We start from the raw sequence: 15417 nt of genomic DNA on the forward strand, positions 1-15417 counted from the left end.
TAGTTGTAATATCTAGTTTCTAATCACTAAATAATCAATGCCCGATCTAAAATTCAACCTAGAACTAATTAAAACTAGTCCTATGTTCATAAATTGATAAAATAGAAGTTTTGGAAAAATACCTTGAATGATTTCGAATTTGAGTGAGATTAGATAAAGTGAATTTCGATTAAAAACGTTGATTTGAAGCAAAAATGGAGATTTGACTGCTTAGAGGGAGAGAAACGGCGGTAGGAAGAAAAATAGAGGGTTTTGAACAAAAAATAAGGGTTCTGCCCGTGTTTAACCAGAACCCCAGGGGGTATCGGGGAATTGGTTCCCCTTCAAAGGGGGAATCGGTTCCCTCTAGGGGGGATCGATTCCCTCTGCACCAAAATGCTAAAATCCGATTTTAAACACCCAAAATGCTAAATTAATTTCCTCTATGGTATCGGCAACTCATATATTGAAAATTAATCATGTTCAAACAATTCAATTAATCTTTAAACGATATTTGAACATAAAATTAATTTTTCATCAAGAATCATAAACTCCCCCTAACTAATAGTAATGAATGCAATAAAAAATTACTATTATAAGCATTTTTCATTTATTATTAAAAGTGCTAAAATTATTTTAAACACTCAGTGAAGATAGATTGGTCAAACCTAATTCTCTCCTAAGTGTCCAAAATCGTTCATTGTCTAAAGGTTTTGTAAAGATATCCGCTAATTGGTGCAAAGTATCAACAAATTCTAGAACTACATCTTCCTTAGTGACATGGTCTCTAATGAAGTGATGTCTTATTTCAATGTGCTTAGTTCTAGAGTGTTGGATGGGATTTTTAGTGAGACAAATAGCACTAGTATTGTCACACTTGATAGGAATGGTACCTACTTCAATTCCATAATCAAAAAGTTGTTGTTTCATCCATAAAACTTGTGCACAACAACTACCAGCTGAAATGTATTCGGCTTCAGTGGTAGATAATGCAACACAATTTTGTTTCTTTGAAAACCAAGAAATTAGCATATTTCCAAGGAATTGGCAAGTACCGGAGGTGCTTTTCCTATCTAATTTGCATCCTCCATAATCCGCATCAGAAAAAGCATGCAAGCTAAAGCTAGAGTCTCTAGGATACCAAAGTCCTAAACTAGGAGTGTCTTTAAGGTATCTAAAGATTCTCTTAACAGCTAGTAAATGTGATTCCTTAGGACATGATTGAAATCTAACACATAAGCAAACACTAAACATAATATCCAGTCTACTTGCAGTTAGATAAAGTAGAGATCCAATCATTGACCTATATAATTTAACATCTACACATTTACCTCCTTCATCTAAGTCAAGCTTTGTTGAAGAGCTCATTGGAGTGTCATGAGGTTTCTCATTTTCCAGTCCAAACTTCTTGAGCATATCTTTGACGTACTTAGCTTGATTGATGAAGATGCCATCTTTTCTTTGCTTGATTTGGAGTCCCAAGAAAAAATGAGAACTCCCCCATCATGCTCATCTCAAACTCACTTTGCATTAGCTTAGAAAATTCTTGGCAAAGAACATCATTAGTAGAACCAAATATTATATCATCAACATAAATTTGAACTACTAATAAATCTTTACCTTTATGCTTCAAAAACAATGTAGTGTCAACCTTCTCTTTTGAAAAACCTTTTTCAATTAAAAAATTTGACAATCTTTCATACCAATCTCTAGGAGCTTGCTTTAAACCATAAAGAGCTTTTGTCAATTTTAAAACATGATCCAGAAAATTTGAATCTTCAAAACCTGGATGTTGTTCCACATACACTTCTTCTTTTATAAAACCATTTAAAAAATGCACTTTTAATATCCATTTGATATAATTTAAATTCATTGAAACATGAAAATGCTAATAACATTCTAATTGCTTCCATCCTAGCTACTGGAGCGTATGTTTCATCATAGTCTATGCCCTCTTCTTGAGCAACAAGTCTAGCCTTGTTTCTCACTATATTACCACTCTCATCAAGCTTATTCCTAAATACCCATCTAGTACCTATAGTAGATTTATTACTAGGCCTTTCAACTAATGTCCATACTTTACTTCTCTCAAATTGATTTAACTCTTGTTGCATAGCCATAATCCAATGTTCATCATTTAATGCTTCTTTAATATTCTTAGGCTCTATGCATGAGATAAATGCAACATAATTACAAATATTTCTAAGAGAAGATCGAGTTGTTACCCCTTTGGATGGATCACCTATAATTTCACCATCCCTTACATAGTTGTACTCTCTTGGATAAAATACTTCCCTTTCTTCAATGGTTGGATTCTCAAGAGGATCATGAGTTTCCTCATTTTTCGTTTCTTCCTTTGATGATGGTTTTCCAACGTCATGTCTAACGTCATTTGTATTTATAACAGCTACATCATCATTCACACAAGAATCCTTCCTCGGAAGAGGATTATCATCGAAAACAACATGTATAGACTCTTCTACAACTAAAGTTCTTTTATTAAATACACGATAGGCTTTAGAATTTAAGGAATAACCCAGAAAAATTCCTTCATCACTTTTAGCATCAAATTTGCCAAGGTTCTCTTTATCGTTGTTTAAAACAAAACATTTACATCCAAAAGGATGAAAATAACTAATGCTAGGCTTTTTATTTTTGAAAATTTCATATGGAGTTTTCTTTAAAATTGGCCTAATCATTACTCGATTTATAACATAACAAGCGGTATTTGTGGCTTCCGCCCAAAAATATTTTGGCAAATTATTTTCACAAAGCATGGTTTTAGCCATTTCTTCTAAAGTTCGATTTTTCCTCTCAACAACTCCATTTTATTGAGGGGTTCTAGGTGCTGAAAAATTATGGCTAATACCATTAGAATTACAAAATTCAATAAATCCAAGATTTTCAAATTCAGTTCCATGATCACTTCTAACACTAGTGATAGAGTAACCTTTTTCGTTTTGGATAATTTTTGAAAATGTGATGAAATGTTCTAATGCTTCATCTTTTGTACTTAAGAATAGAACCCAAGTATATCTAGAATAGTCATCTACCAAGACAAATGCATATTGTTTTCTACCCAAGCTAGTAGTTCTAGTTGGCCCAAAAAGATCTAAATGGATCAATTGTAAAACTCTACTAGTTGATACATCATTAATGGATTTAAAAGAAACTCGATTTTGTTTTCCTTTAGCACAAGCATTACAGATTTTATCATTATCAAATTTAAGCTTAGGCAACCCTCAAACTAAATCACCTTGAATTAGCCGTTGCAAAACACTCATACTAGCATGTCCTAGTCTCCTATGCCATAACAAATCATCATGCTCATCCCTAGCAACTAGGCACAAAATAGTCATATTAATAAAATCTAAATGCATCATGTATATATATATATATATATCCCTATTTTATGACCAACAAGCATAATCGAAAATAGATGCAATGTTAATCAATTTTGCAATCATTTAAAATAAAACATTGTATCTTTTATCAAATTTATTTTTCAAAAGATTATGCTTTTAACCCATTCACATATAAAACATTATGCAATGTTGATTATAGAGATTAAGAGAACATGCATAAAGTTTTTGAAAATGTTATGCATTAAAACTTTATAATATTTAAACAAAAAATCTATGCATAAACATTAAGAAAAAAAATTTAGATCAAAATTTTGCAAAACCAAAGTTTTTGAAAAATCGATATCAATTGTTAAAGAGATATCAATTACTTTTTAAAAACAATTTAGACCAAAAATTAATATGATGAACTAGATTTATAAAACATTACCAAAATTTACCATGTTCATCATACAATATTTTTCAACATACATGAGATAAAACATAATTCAACATTTTAAAACCTCATGCATGCATAAACTAAATGAGCAACCAAATAATAAAACATTAAGTTTAGAGGTTACCCATTCCCTTTTTATGTGTGGCTTAGAGCATCTTGAATATCATCATCTTTATCACAATTGCTCTCACAAGCCTACAAGAGACATTTAAGTAGATTTTGCTATCCAAATTGCTTTGGATCCTTGAACATTAGTTTCAATGCCTCTTGTTCCTTTTGGAACCCATACTTGTCTAATTTTAAATCGTTTTCCTTTCTTTAAAGGACAAGTATGTTCCTTATGACCATGATAATGACAATGTGAACATATTGTCATTATTGAACTAGATGAATTATTTAGAATGATCTCTTTTTCTCTTGTTAAACATTCAAGCTTATCTTTCAAATTGAAATTTTCTTTTTCAATACTTTCAAATTTCATTTTTGAGAGTTCTAAATCCTTCTTCAAGATTTCATTTTGATTTTCAAAATCCATTTTCATTTCTAGAAGAAGTTTGTTTAATTTGAAAATTTCTTTTTCAAAGTTTTCAGATTTTATTTTTGAAAGCTCTAACTCTTTTCTCAACATTTCATTTTGATTTTCTAAGTCTGTTTTAGCTTTCAAAAGAAGATCATTTTTAGCAATAAATTTAGAAATTAATTTATTGTATTTGGAGTTCATGGTCTCAAACTCCAAAAATAATTTATCATAAGCATCTTGTAACTCATTAAAAGATTTTGAATTTGATATATTTTAGTTAGAATATACCTTTGGCTCTGTGAGAGCTAATAGAGACATCACTTTTATTGGTTCTTCTTCTTCCTTGTCTCTATAGATCTCCTCAAGCTTATCCCACATTTCTTTGGCACTTGAACAAGAAGAAACTCCTTTATATACATTAGGATCAATTGCACAACATAACATGTGCATAGCCTTTGAGTTTTATTGAGCTTCCTTCCGTTCTTGAACACTCCACTTCTTTACCTTCTTAGTAGGAGAGGAATATCCTTTCTTTATTATCATCCAAGCTTCCATATCAAATGCTTTGATGAATATCATCATACACCTCTTCCAATGACGATAATTTGTTCCATTGAAGTGTGGAGGCACGTCAATAGGTCTGGATTCTTTCATGGAGAATGAACCGGAAGTAGACGTCATCTTTATCGATTTAACTCTTCCCGGATCGACTCAAAAGGTGATTAAACCTTTAAATGAGTGAGGCTCTGATGCCAATTGTTGAGTTAATCGATTGACGAAATTGGCCAAGAGGGGGTGAATTGGCAATTAAAAATTTGGTGGAAGCTTTTGCAGAAAATTGAAAGTAATTGCACAGCGATTTAGAGTGGTTCGACTTTCTCAATCAAAGTCTACGTCCACTACCTTAGCTATCCACACTAAGGATTTTCCAACAAATTCACTAATTTGTTCTTTCTTTTGAGGCCAAAGAGATAACCTTACAACACCCTCAAGAATATACCCCAATTCTTGAGAACACTCTTTCCGAAAGAGAAGATTACAAATTTGCAAACTTACAAGGAAAACCTCAAAAGGTAAGATGTTTGTACAATCCTAGAACAAGAAAAGAACACTCACAAATAATTACAAATGAACACAAATGGTGTTCTTTGAAAGCAAAATGAATATTGAAAGGAAAATTGGCTTGATTTGCACAAACTTGGTGTTTGATGCTTTCTCTCTTGTTTCTTTTTGATTTCTTATCTTTCAAAGGCTTCAGAACTTGTTTAAATACACATTGAATCACTTCTGAACGTTGGGGATGATTAGAGAAAATAATATAGCCGTTTTAGTGTGAAAACAATTAATAAAACAGTTTGGAGCGTGGGGGGAATCGATACCCCTTATGGGGAATCAGTTCCCTAAGTGTAAAATTCAAATATTTTGACCGTTATACAAGGGGGGAATCGGTACCCCCTGGGGGGGGAATCGGTTCCCTCCGAGCATACTGGAATTCTCGGAGCCAAACCATTCAGGGGGAATCGGTACTCCCTTAGGGGGGGGAATCGGTTCCCTCTGAGCAATCTGGAATTTTTGGCTTTGAAATGGTTCAAAATACTTTGTAAAATTATTTTGAAATTGTTTTAAGATTAAAACTTAATTTTACACTTTGAGTAAGGATTAAAAATGATCTTTGAAAGATTTGGAGTAATGTTTTGATATTCGAATAATTCTATCGAATATACTTATAAAATCATTTGGAAAATCTTAAAATTCATTTAACTTAATTTGTTATATCGAAATATCAAAATGTTTTCAACAATTATATCATAATCTCTAAAAAACTCAACCCATCTCCTTTGTCTCAAATTAAGTTTTTTTGAGTCATCAGGTATTTCAAGCTTTTATGATCCGTATACAAGTAACATAATTCTCCATACAGATAATGACGCCAAATCTTGGGAGCGAACACCGCTGCAGCCATTTCTAAATCATGGGTGGGATAATTTTTTTCATGTGGTTTCAACTATCTCGATGCATACGCTACCACCTTCCCTTCTTGTATTAATACATATACCAACCCATTGTGGGACACGTCACTGTATACGACAAAATTCTTTTTAGATTCCGGTTGAACAAATACAGGAGTTTCTGTCAGAATTCTCTTTAAAGCTTCAAAACTTTCTTGGCATTCAAAAGTCCAAATAAACGGTACGTTCTTTCTCATCAGCTTCATTAAAGGCAACACTATCATCGAAAAATTCTTCACGAATCTTCAATAATAACCGGCAAGTCCAAGGAAACTCCGGACTTCTGATACATTCTTTGGAACTTCCAGTCTATTATAGCTTTTACCTTTTGAGGGTCCACTCTAATTCCACTGACAGAGATCACATACCCCAAAAAGTTTACTTCATTTAGACAAAATTCACATTTGGACAATTTAGCATAAAGTTTATTATCCCTAAGAATTTGCAAAACTATCATCAGATGTGTAATATGCTCTTCAATAGATTTCGAGTACATCAGTATGTCATCAATAAAGACAACTACAAACTGGTCTAGATAGGGTTGAAAAATCATGTTCAAGAGATCCATGAAAGCAGCAGGTGCATTCGTTACTCCAAATGGCATTACGATGAATTCATAATGACCATATCTCATTCTAAAAGCCATCTTCGGAATATCTTTCTCCTGAATCTTCAATTGGTGATAACCAGAACATAAGTCAATCTTCGAAAATACTGAAGCTCCCTTTAGCTGATCAAACAAGTCATCAATGCGCGGGATGGGATACTTATTCTTGATGGCCACCTTATTAAGCTGTCGATAATCAATGCAGAGATGCATTGACCCATCCTTCTTCTTGACAAATAACACAGGAGCTCCCCAAGGCGACACACTTGGTCGAATAAATCCCTTCTCTAGGAATTCTTGCAATTGATTCTTTATCTCTTGCAATTCTTTCAGAGCCATTCGATAAGGTGTCATTGCAATTAGAGCGGTTCCTGGCATTACTTCAATTTGAAATTCTACCTCTCTATCTGGAGGTAATCCTGGCAACTCAGCAGGGAAAACATTAGGGAATTCCCGAACTATTGAAATCTCATCTAATCTTTTCTCTTTAGATCTTGTATCTATCACATTTGCAAGAAAACCTTGACATCCTTGTAGCAATAGCTTCTTAGCAGACATTACTGATATTACATTTTCTAAAGGATTAAACATTTCACTGATCACACTTACTTCTATTCCTCATGGACTCTTCAGGGTTACCTTTTTCGATCTACAATTAACATCCCTATAGTAACGAAACAACCAAACCATTCCCAGAATCACTTCAAACTCATCAAAGGGTAATTCCATCAGATTAGCAGGGAATTCAATTCCCTGAATCTTTATGGGACACCCCTTATAGACTTTGTTCACCTGAGCATTATGCCTACAGGATTAGTTACTATAATCTCATTACTTGTGGCTTCTAAGGGGATCCTCATTTCTTTTACTAATTTACTTGTAATGTAAGAATAATTAGAACCCGGATCAATCAGTACCAATGCTAATTTATCATGCATCAATGTATTGAATATAGACTTATCACAAGACTATAACTGGATACACTACGAAAATCATGTTATGCATATGCACTCACCTATATTTCTTTGTCTTTCCCTCGATCGATCTTACTGGGAAATTGTTTTGGAACTTTTTTAGGCTCTGTATCTACATAGTAATTCATTGATACTTATCAATATACTTAATATATTCTAAACTATCATTTCATAGGCTAAAAGAAAAGCTATTTTCATCTTTTAATAAAGGTATGCATCGATGCACTCCACCATGTATTGATGCATCCCTTGATGGGTACATCGATGTACTATCTATGCATCGGTACATAAATCCCATTCGATGTTTGTATTTTAAGGGCGTTCATCGATGCACTACTTGTGCATCGATACACTGATGGCATTCGATGTTTTTTTTAAAAGAGTGCATCGATACACTTCATGTTCATCGATACACCTTGAATAATTTCTGGGATTTTACCCTTGATGCATCGGTACACATTGAATGTGCATCAATGCACATAGCCCAGAAATGTTTATTTTTAGCACGAAATCCCTTCATAATCCCCTCAACACTACATAATTCACCTCCTTTCATATCCCTAATTTGCATACACTTACTTAAATTAATTATTATCCATTCAATACCTCTAAAACTTAAAAATCCAGTCTTCCCTATAGAATTTAAGAATCTCACTCAAATTCTAACATGTTCTAATCCATATTCTAACACTTCCTATTCCTTAATTAGCTTGATGACACAAGACAAATCCCACTTCCAATTCTTATTATGAACTCTAATCCAAATTTCACTTTTCTACTTCCTTTCTTTAATTCTCCATGTACTCCTCATCTTATGGTTTTAAGATAACCTAAGTTTTCCTTAAGCTTAGTTATCATCTAATGATCAATAAGCAACCTTAAATTCATCTAGAATTTCGTCAACAAGAAAACTCACTTTAGCTTGGCTTCACGGTGGAGAAGAAGAATGAAGAAGAAGAGAAATCTGGAAACTCTGGTCTTCCCCACTAACTTCCACGTGGGTATAAAAATATCATCAACTAATATTTAATTGTTTCTCTTCTAAAAAGACTTATTTACCCCTTTAGTTCCTCCTTCTTTGTTAATTGATCCTACACCAAACATTTCAATCAATTCTTTGAACTTCCACGTGGGTATAAAATATCATCAACAAATATTTAATTGATCCTTTAGTTCCTCCTTCTTTGAACTGTGTTTACATCGTCCTCCTCGAGGATAAGAATAACGTTCGAGAAGAAAGCTCAAACGAGGTTAGGATTGACTAAAGGAGGAATACTAAACAAATCCAACCAACTTCAAGTGATGAAAGTTTCAAAAATAGGAAATTGATAATCCTCAGGCATAAGAAAGTTTGGATCAAAGGTACGTTCAATTTGAAGAGGTTTTGTTTTGAAAAATCTATTGAAGAGTTCAAGGGCATTAGGATTACGAAAGCATGCATTTTCAAAACTAGCGATATTTGAGGATTGACCAAGTTCAGTAGTTCCATTAGTCCTAAGACATTTCAAATTAGTTCCGTGAGGCATATTGGACAAAAATAATGGCTACAAACAAGAGAGAACTCTTTTAGGAATTTTGTCAAACACTTAGTGAACAAACCTAAAACAATGGTTCTAAAAAAATATTGGTGAATGGATTATCCTCCTGCAATGAAAGCACATATAATACAACCCAATAAACCAATCAATTTCATTAATTTTGTTCAAAATTTGCATAAGTTTTTTAAAAAAGTCAAAATCCTATATTGAACAATTTTGAAATATTTTTGAATAAAATATGTTTTTGATGAAATGAAAATGTGCTCAAAGGATATGAAATAACTTTTAGCAGCAAGAATCATCACAAAAAACATGATTAAAGCCATTAAAAATAAACTAATTCGAAAAATTGTGTAAATTGGTTCATTAAAAAATACCTCGAAATTTTGACGAATACCTTAATGTAAATACACTTGATATTATGCAAGGATAATGAATGCAAGTGAAAATTTGGGTGAAATCAGAATTTTGTAGGGTGAATTTAAGAGGATTTTGATAAAGGGTCGGTTAGGGTTTTCAAAATAATGAAGAATTTGAGCATTTTTGAAGTAAAAAACATGATTTCATGCGTACAGTGGCCCTAGTCTTGATACCGAGACATGCGGTCTCAAGACTCCCTATGGGCATCAATACTGAAAGACGATATTGATACCAATTTTGGATAGAATTTTGGTCTCAATATCGATAGAACGTTCTCGATACCAACAGCTTAGAAATGCCAAAAATGACATTTTAAACCCTCAATGCATTCCAGAATAAGCATATAATGATTTTAAGACTATAGGAAGCACTATAAACTTATTTGGGCACTATAGAAAAAGATTTGATGCTAAACTTAATGTTTTGCTAGGTACTTTACTAAAATGTATGCTATGGATTTTTGAAGAAATTATTAGCTATATCAAACAAGGTCTAAAACATACCAAAAATAATTTAAGGCCATAAGATATCAAATTAAGTATATAAGGCCAAAATAATCCAATTACTGCAATATTTACTCCCACTTACTAAATGTAATAAGGCACTAGGAGAAGGCATACAATCAAGCACAAAAATAAGTACAATCACATAAAAATATAGAATTGCATGAAATTGAAACATTTTACAACTTGAAGTATGGTTGATTGGTTAAGTATTCCTTTCTTCAAGTTTTTTCCTTAGTGTGTTTTTGGAGCTCGAAAATAGATTGACTTTGCTCAACATAGCTCCAACACACATCCAATAGACAATTATGAAATTTTTGGTACCTAAATCTTTTTGGGTCAATTCATGTTAGTTTTGAACAATCAGTCCCCATAGGTATCCATGAAAATATGATATCTAAATTTTTAGTAGAAATGAGTCCTTTAGGGACCTATATACTCCTAACCATTTTTCCTTTATAAAATTTGCGGGAATAAGTATGTTTATTGTAAAATCCATTTTTGACAAAATTTGATTTGGAACAATCATCTCTTTCAAATTTACTATTAATTATTTCATCAAAATTAGCCTTTTTTATTGAGATTATCAATTTTACTTTAATGATCCTTATGTACTTTGGAAAACAAGTTTTTAAAGTCTAAATTCTTTTTCTTAAAACCATTTAATTTTTCTTGCAAATTATTGACTTGGCTTTTCAAGTTCACTATTAGTCTTAGAAAGTGAGTAATTTTAGATTTTCAACTTTGAATGAATCTTTTTGTGTTTTGAGATCACGACTTCAGATTCTAAAACTAATTCATCATAGGCATCTTGCAACTCATCATATATATATATGAATTTGAATTAGATGAGTTCGATGATACCTTTGAATCTTCTTGGATGTTCATGAGGCAAAGATTAACTACTTCATCTTCTTCATTATCGGTGGAGTCTTCACCACTCCATGTAGCCACAAAATCCTTTTTCTTTTCTTTTGTTTCTTGATCTTTTTTCTTTAAGTGGGGACAATCATACTTAAAGTGTCTTGATTTTTGGCAATAATAGCATTTGATATAATCATTTTCCTTCTTCGATTCATGTTTCCTTTATTTTTCTTTGGATGACATGCTTCATCATCCATCTCTTCACTTGAATATTATTTGTCTTCATTGGTGGATTTAAGAGAAATGTCAATATTCTTTTTCTTCTTCTCATTCTTTCCCTCCTCTTTCTTTTCTTGTTTTTGTTCTTCCTTCACCATTATCTCATGAGTAAGTAAAAATACAATGAACTCATCTAGATTGAGGGTATTTAGGTTCTTTGCTTGAATAATGGTGGTCTTCTTGGATTGCCATGACTTGGGAAGACTATATAACATCTTTCTAACAAGATTCTCATTAAGAATAACTTCTCCAAAGTCTTTGATAACATTGACGATAACCGAAAATCGACCAGTCATGCTTTTAATATCCTTATCCGGTTCAATCTTAAAGTTTTCATAATTATGATTGAGAAGACTAATCTTAGTTTCTTTTACCTTATTTGTTCCTTCATGAGTAACTTCAAGTTTATCCCAAATTTTCTTAGCATTGGAACAAGATGAAACTATCCCATATTCATCGATGCCTAGTGCACAAAATAGAATGTGCATTGTTTTTGCATTGAATTGGAACAATTTCCTTTCTTCTTCATTCTATTCCTTCATAGCACTAGTTGGAGTAGAATGTCCACTCAATATGATGCCCCAAGTTCCCAAATCATTTTCTTGGATGAAAAACATCATCATATTCTTCCAATAGGCATAGTTGGCTCCATTGAAGTAAGGAGGCATGTTGATAGGTTGATAATCATTGAAGACGTCGAAGCTTGATGTAGTGGCCATGAATGACTTGTTTGATGACTTGGCTCTTATAGGATCTTCTTAAGAGGTAGTAAAACCTTCCAATGAGTCTGACTCTGATACCAATTGTAGAGTCAATCCAACCAATGAATTAGCCAAGATGGGGTAAATTGGCTTTTAAAAACTTTACGGTGTAAGCTATCAAAAATTAAACTTTTGCATAAGGAATTTAGAGTGGTTTGACTTTCTAAACCAAAGTTTACATCCACTACCTTAGCATCCACACTAAAGATTTCTCAAATCCACTAGATTTGCGTACCTTTAAGGACAAGGTGTAACCTTACAAACATTTCAATGCTTATACCCCAAAACCTTGAATACACACTCTCCCAAAGAGTAATTACAAATTTAGCAAACAAAAGAAAAATATCACAAAGTTAAATATGTTTGCACAAATTAAACACTCACAAAAAAAGCACACTTGAGCAAATTTAACAATGTAGCTCATAAGTATATTACAAAGAATTTGACAATTTTTGCTGTAAAACTCTATTGATGTTGGTTTGATCTTGCAATTGACTTTCTTATTGTTCTCCATTTTGAATCTATGTCCCTTTTATGTCTTCTAACATCAATCTAGCCATTGGGGATTGATTTGAGTAGTTGGAATAATTAATTTTGAACATTTAATGCTCATCTACATATTTGGTGTCGATACCGGATGTTGGTATTGAGACTGAGCATCCTAACGGTGAAATTTATAGCCGTTGAACCCATGGTATCAATATTGTTTGAATGAGTATCAATACTCAAACACCGGTCTCGATAGTAGAGCTATGGTCTCGAGACTAAAAAGTGTTATGGGACTTTGGTATCGAGACTAGAACACTAGTCTCGAGACTGGGAGAGATTTTAGCTAAAATACAAGTGTTTAGAGCTTTAAAACAAAACTTACAATTTGTGAAAATACTGAAGAACACTTGTGATTATTTTTCACACTTAAAAATATTTTAAAATCATTTATGACAAATTCTTTATAAAATTGTGAAATGTAAATTTTAACAACTTAAACCATTTAAAAATTTATGTTATATCAAAATCAAAAGTTATTTCAACAGTTACACTATCTAGGTTTAAAAAAATACATTTAACTTATAATTAATATATTTAGTATATCAAACTTATATTTTAAATAATTTTCATAAGTATCATATTTATTTATATAAAATATAATATAATATAAAAATTATTGTGATCTCGAATGAAAAATATATTACTTTTTAATGTATAAAATTTATTTTTTAATAACTCAAAATTAAATATTATTTTAAATAATTATATTTTTTACAATAATAACGTTTTCACCTCATAAAATTATAAAATAATTAATATACTAAATATTAAAAATATAAAATGATTTTAACTAATTAAATTTATTAATATTTTACTAAATTAAACTTTTTGTATATTATTATCATTATTATTAAGTTTATAATTTTGAGTAAAGCACGAAAAAAATTGAGAAGGATTCATATGGAAAAATAATATTTTCAGGGGTATTAATGTTTAAAGTGGTGGAATTGTTCATTAGCTAAGAATTTGGAAGTAATAACACTTTCACCGTTTTAACAAAAAATTGTTACTATTAGTAATAAGTTATTACCTAGTAAAGATTTTTTTCGTGAACCAAATATAAAAATACAATTCCGGAAAAAATCATTTCCATCGATAATAATCTTTTACTTGAACCAAACATTGAAACCATGTCTAGGTTTTTAAACCCAATCCACTACTTTGAACCAAATGTTTTTTTAAATTTGATAATTATATGTAAATATTACTCCAAGTTCCCCAATAATTGTATTATCATCAAACTGACACCTTTTCACTAAGATGGCAATCTTAGTTAATAAAAGATGAATTTTACATTACTCGAGTTATGACATCACTTATTCAACCGGACTTTTGGGTCGGATAAAAGATATTACAATCTACGTCAATTCAATTCATATGTGAATACAAAAATACGATCATCCTAAAATCCGGTTGAATACAAAAACCTTTAAAAAATAAGCACACGAACCGAAATGCGACACTTACGTCTAAATTTGAATTTGAGTAACATAGAAATAAACATAGCATCTTGATTGACAAAACCATGAGATATGGGTCAACGTTTAATGCAAGTGAACATCGATAACTAATTTTGCATATAAATTCATGTTAAGTGATGTGGTTAAGTGGTACGTACAACAACAACAAAACCCTATTCCCATATATAATGGGGTAAAATGGGAATAAGTGGAGATAGGGTAGTAGGTTGTCCCTAACGCCAGGTTGAGAGCAGCTTCTGTGGAAGACCTCCGGCAGTTAGAAAATTAAAAATAAAGATAAAATGCAATGCATGTATAAATAAATAAATACATAGTTGAACAGTCTTCATATGCGCGTCTGTAATGGGAAGTAATCCCTCCAAATAAATCTCTGCGTAAAAATCTCTGCATAGATAGAAACGTAAGACCCAACAAAATTTAAAAGGAGGAAACATGAAGAGAATGATACACAACAGTCAACGAATAGCAAGCTATGAGAAGGAATAAAGTCAAATGGGATAAAACCTAAATTAAGGCAACAATACTCCGCTACCCTAGTTCTAAGCCTTCATAAATTCCAATGATAGAAACGTATAAAAAATAGAAGTCATGGAAATTACTACAAAGGCATTAAAAGAAGACAGAGATGATACACCCTATGGATGTGACCCGCACTACTCGGCTACCCTGGTCTTAAGTCTCCATACTTTCCTATCAGAGGTCATGTCCTCGGTAAGGGCTAAATCCTTCAAATCATATCTCAAGTAGTCTTCCCACTTCCGCCTTGGTCGTCTTCTCTTTCTGGCACCGTCGACTGTAATCGACTCTATCCTTCTGACCGCATCAGAAGGTTGTCGCATAAGGACATGCCCAAACCACCGTAGTCTTCCCCCCTCAATTTTTCGGATACAGGCACCACCCCCAAGGACATCTTAATAGCAGAGTTTGGTGTCATGTCCCACAGAGTCCTACCACATGCCCATCGAAGCATTCTCATTTCTGAGGCCTCCATCCTCCTTACGCGATCTTTCTTGATTGCCCAACATTTTGATCCATACAGCAGCGCTGGTCTTATTGCCATTCTATAAATCTTATTGCCATTCTATAAAATTTCCCTTAACTTTTAGAGGCACCTTCTTGTCACACAAAACTC

This window comes from Hibiscus syriacus, unplaced genomic scaffold, assembly GCF_006381635.1.
Source record: "Hibiscus syriacus cultivar Baekdansim isolate YM2019G1 unplaced genomic scaffold, ASM638163v2 tig00111131_pilon, whole genome shotgun sequence".
Lineage (NCBI taxonomy): Eukaryota > Viridiplantae > Streptophyta > Magnoliopsida > Malvales > Malvaceae > Hibiscus > Hibiscus syriacus.